The 5,580-nt window shown below is 40.1% G+C and overlaps 1 long non-coding RNA gene across 1 annotated transcript; it reads right to left on the bottom strand.

Annotated features, from left to right (window-relative positions):
- Positions 1-4,984: 4,984 nt before the first annotated feature.
- LOC129720737 (uncharacterized) lies at positions 4,985-5,580 on the bottom strand. Its single transcript, XR_008727269.1, has 3 exons — positions 5,493-5,580; positions 5,208-5,433; positions 4,985-5,145 (listed from the first exon to the last, which is right to left on the bottom strand). It is a non-coding gene; the product is annotated as an uncharacterized LOC129720737 (long non-coding RNA).

The following is a 5,580-nucleotide window of genomic DNA, read 5'->3' on the forward strand; positions in this document are numbered from 1 at the left end:
GGCGAACACATAGCCGTACCGCCCAGACTGCGCAAGGTTATATCGCCAGACGAAAACATAAACAGAACAGTAAACGATAAGTTCTGTTCGTTCGAGCGTGGTTTGACGTCGTTGAGCGGATGCCAACCGGTGCCGTCACCAGCCGCCGAACCACCCACTAGCGTGATTCATCAGTCATTCGCGAACTGTCTGAGGTTGTGTAACCTCACCAATAGTCTGGTTCAAAATGTTCCTTCTTCTGGACTCCAATGTTTGTTTTGTATCGATACTCGAAAAATCTAGTGTTAATAGCTACAGAAATAAACGGAAACGTGATTGTTACCTTTATTTTTGCAAAAACTTGAATCAGTCTACTGTTTATTTTTCCGTTCCTATGCTCATACCTACACATGTTGATCCGATAAAAAGTGTGGTGTTCGAAACATAAAGCGCCGCTTTTCGAATAGCTGCTGGTATTAAGCAACGCTTCGATGTGCGTCTCAGGAAGTTTCGCTGAGTACTAGCCCGTTTTCAACGGGTTCGGGTGAAGTAAAAAATAAAATATTTCGGTAAACGCTCCAAAAGATTCAGAATAAAATTCTGAAAATGATTTCAAAGCGTCCTCCTTGGTTCGGTACACTTGAATTACATAGACTTACTGGTGTTAAAACATTAGAAGTTGTGTCGAATGAAATTATTAACAATTTTCGACAAAAATCGTTGCAATCCTCAATTGCTACGATAAGCTCTCTTTATAGCCAATAAGTTAGCAATTAAATTAGTTCTAAGTTTACTTCCCCTTTTTTGACAAGTAGGTTTAAATCCCTACGAATGATAAATTTTATTTGCGAAAGCAGACAAATCCTAATAATTGAAATTACAAATTTCTAACAGTGTTGAGAAGTCACCATTTGTGATTGGACACACATACTCATTATTTACTAATATTTATCATAAATTCTTAACCCTCTAGTGCCCAAATTAATTTTCAGACGGACTTCGAAAAAATCAATATAAATTTTTATAAACATTTCTTAAGTATTGATTGAAGCTTTTTAAAGGTTCAACTAAGACCGTCTAGAGGCGGCACTGGGCACTAGAGGGTTAAGCTACTAACAAATCCCTCCCTTGAAAAAAAAAAATATGTTTCGGTCGGGTATGAATATTGTTAAAATGAATTTTCCGGTACTCGAGCATATCCTAAGAAATACCGGGTACTGGCCCTTGATGCACTAGAACGACGATGAAAAAAGTTATACGGTGGAGTTGATGCCCCCGAACTACTCAAAAGTTTGAACATTCGCATACCAAAAAGGGCTCTCCGAAACACATCGTTGTTAGAGCCAACATTCCATCAGGCTATGTTTGGACATATGAACCGTTTTCAGCATGTATTTGAGCGTTTGCGGTTGTGGAAGAGCACTTTGACTTCAATGAAACAATTAGACGATTTGAAAATGGGATACAATCTGTAAATACACTCCCACATTTACTCGCATTTCGATTAAAACCATTTGATATGATGAAAAACTAATCAATCTTCTCATTCTCCGAAACAACTTCACTGCCATTTTCTTTTATTTACGTCATAGTGATTTCATTTTCGTCCTACAACCTTCTAAAAACAGATTGTTTCACATTTCTCCATTCTAGACCTGTTACCAACAGTTTCATTTATTTATTATTCATTGAATTGAATCCATCCGACTAGAAGTCTTAATGAATAAGTAAATACATGAGTTGGGAAAAGCCACCTTGAAAGACACTGGAGAGCGACTAACGAGGCGGCATAACAACCCAGCATCTTTTCAACATATGCATAGATATTATAATGGTCCGATACAGATAACATGCAAAAAGTCAAACCAAAACCAAAAATAAAATTATCACTGAGTCGATTATGAACCAAGTCCATCCAACGAACAGGTTCATGCTGGCCATAGTTTGTGCGGTTTTTGTTCGTCTGCAGTAATCACCGGGGTCACAAAACGAGAAAAAGTTCTTTTCGCTATCAAAAATGAGATTCAATCAAAAGTTCAAATTACAGCAAGAAAATTTAAACAGACCATTCCAATCTGAAACTTTCCTTCAGTGTTATTTTTTCGCGAACGCCAACATCACAACTACGTCCATAAAAGTTCACCTTCGATTCTCTTGGGCAGACACACATTAACGCACCATTTGAATCGAACCAGCGCGCATGAGAGGTAACGCAGAGAATAAAAATAAACCGCAAGTTTTTTTAATGCTTTGCTGTTGATTCCAAATAAAAATAAGCTTACTTGTCCGAATCAGGGATACCAGATGTGCGTTGCAAAATGCAGATTTTTAGAGTCCGTGGGCAGATTTTATTGACCTGCAGATGTGTGTTGTTTTTTCCTAGTTTCTGTAGATTAGTGCCAGGGTCGCCTTATATTTGCGCAGTCTTTCTCAAATTGTGTGCAAATTTTCGCCTGTGGATCGCAATTTTTGACGTAGAATACGTCTTACGGCAACATATACAGGGACCCAACTTCAAAACAGGGATCCAATTAAAAAACCGGGATCCAATTTCAAAACCGAAAATATCGAGAGCGTCACGAAAATTGTCCAATTTCAAACGTTTTAAACTCAGTCAGTTTCCAACCGATTTCTGTCATTTTTGCAGCAATCGATTGGAAAATCATTAAGCACCCATCCATATGCAAAAAATTGTAATCTGATTGTTCGAACTATTGTACTATTGAAAATTGTTGAACATTGTCGAAACGCAAATGTCGACTTTTGATTTGTCGCTCGCTGCCTTTTCCTGAAAAGGACGACAGAATGGAGTACCTAGTTAGCCGGGAATGCACTCTTTGGGCTATATAAGAGACTGTTTCTCCTCAAGCAAATCAGTTTACTAGCAGCAGGCAGCAGCAGTGGACTTCAACACCGATGGCAGTAGTTGCAGTTCCTACCTCTTTCAGTCCGGCTATCTATAGCGTGTGTCGCTATCTATATAAGGTGTGTGGCTAGCGTGCGTGGCTTGCTATATAGCGTGTGGCTAGCGTGCGTAGCCAGTGTGTGCAGGTCTATAGCGTGTCTGTGCATGTTTATAGCGTGTGTGGCTTGCTATATAGCGTGCGAGGCTTGCTATATAGCGTGTGTAGCGATTAAAATTTTCATTTATAATTGCAAATAATTCACCTTATGTTGAAATTAATTTTCACTGTAAATCATTCATAACTAAATAAAAATTTCGCCATGTTGAAAAAAAATTATTCAGTTGTCAATAAATGGCCTAAAAGTCTTACTATTTGCAGCAATCAGTTGTAAAATTATCTATGCTATCGTAAAATGCCGAAAATTGTTATTTGAACTGTTATACTATAGATGGGGAATGCACTATTTGTCCTCGTCTATAGCCTCTTCGTAGCCACTGCCTAAATTAAGGTATCTTAGTGCAACTTGATACAAAAGACAGCCTCAAAACAATTCAACATCATTCTTGTTTTGAATACGGCAGCAAGTGAAACCGCAAAGCTGCACATAACGTCTGCTGTTGTTCATTGTCGTTACCGGTGCCGGCTATAGAGGTAGACGTCATCTAGAGCAGAGAGGCCATTAAATTATTTACCCCAATTGAGTGTATTCCTAAACCTATTCCAAGCAATACATTGACATAAGACAGGCTGTCGCATTCTACGTTAACTCTGCGGTCTTATAACAACCTCTTCAACTTTTTCAAATTGCGGTAGGTTTTTTTAGATATCAAGAAAATTTTTGTGGATTTCGACAGTTAGATCTGGCTGTAAACAGTGAGCAAGTACCGAATTTATTATTACATTTGTTCAAAATGTGTGATCGCTACAAAACCGCGTGTATATCAAAGTGGTGTTCAAAAAAGAAGATTACATGAAGAAAAAATCAAAAACTCGTTAGTGCCTTGCAAAAATTATTTTATTTGAGCCTAATACCCCGTTCACACTACACTCCATATTACCTGATATCAGGCGATTCGTGCTGTCAAGGCCATATCACCATGTCATATCCATATCACCTGATATTCCATACAATCTGTCATTGGATATCACCTCGGCTACATGGTATCGCAGATATCATGTTCGAAAACCAATAAAAACCAGATTTGCGGCAGTTGGCAACACGGCCAAAAGACATTTGACGCAACCCTACAAATTTAAATAAATAGAAGGAAGGAAATATTTTTTCTCTTGTCATCCCGCACATTTTGACAATTGCATATGAGAGTTCGCGTTGGTGCGAGCCAACTAGCTGAAATCTCTATCCTAATTACATTGCTCTTGTTGTCTTGTTTTTGCCTTGACCTGTTTTTGTTTTCTTCTCTTTTCAATTACGAAAGTGAATGTCAAACCATATCATCTGACTGTAGAGTGAACACCCGAGGTGATATCCGATATCATCTGGCGATATCAGGTGATATGCGGCGTAGTCTGAACAAGGTACAATGATCTCAAACGCAACTGGAGAAAGGTCTTTTTCGAAGATGAAGATGAAGATGATTGAAAATAGGTTCCGTACGACTATGAAGAATGAGAAGCTGTCAAACTTAGCATTGTTAAGTTGAGAGTACGATATTCAGAAGGAGTTGAATGTTGATTATTTAATTAATAAGTTCTCTAAAAAAAACACGCAACACGCACTAAACACTAAGGACTCTTTGTTAATATAAGATCGAACGAAACGCAACTCAAGATAAACTTAACGGGAGTGGGCGTCTTAAGAAATAAACACTAGGATCATTGTGTACTTAAATCTATTGGTTATACATACAGTAGTCTAGTATAATCTGACGACTTCAGCTGACTCAAACGATCGTTGGGGGCCCCGTGATGCTGCGTCTGCCGCACGCTGTCCGCTACCGTCGACTTGCTGTCGCGCCATGCACGATCGCGCCGGCAGGCTTTGCCGCCGGTGGCACTACCTCGCACCACTGTGCTGCTGCATCAGCAGTTTGTGCTCTACAGTCCTAGAGTGTCACACACAGAACCCTCAAGGCGGGAGGACTCGCGCCTGTTCACCAGCTGACAGAACCGCCACCGAATTTGCTCGCTGGAACTTGGTGAGGTGGTCCAAGGTGTCGCCTTTCCAGCGCCCTCTAGCAGTTGACTCAGTTGATGAGTGGGGATTGATGAACCACGCTTTGGCCTGTAAATAAAAGGCCCTCTATCGAGGCGATACATTGTTAACTTAGCTTCCATGAGGTCTTCATTGTGAAGCACATGTACCTTTATGAAGGCCTTCTATGTGTGCTTGTGGGTGCGCGAACAATTTGCTTGGGCTCAGGCCCTACGAGCTGATCCTGTGACCGAAGTGATCAAAAGGGATTTAAGTTGAGCCTGTGATTTGTCTGGCATATGACTCGGTCCAAGTCCCCAAGATGATCCCGTTTTGCACCGTAATGTCGGAATCGTTCCTGGTGATCACGTGGTTGTCGTGTTGCAATATGAAGCTCTATGGGAAGCCCAAATTAGTCTTTATGGGATTATGCTTGCCCGTTTTCATGCTTTTACCTTTAAGCGGTCGATTTGTTTAATTTTACGGTGATCCTTTCTGTAGCGAGCTTGCGTAATCATCCGATTGCTGCATTCACTAAATGTG

This window comes from Wyeomyia smithii, chromosome 2 (genome assembly GCF_029784165.1).
Source record: "Wyeomyia smithii strain HCP4-BCI-WySm-NY-G18 chromosome 2, ASM2978416v1, whole genome shotgun sequence".
Taxonomy (NCBI): domain Eukaryota; kingdom Metazoa; phylum Arthropoda; class Insecta; order Diptera; family Culicidae; genus Wyeomyia; species Wyeomyia smithii.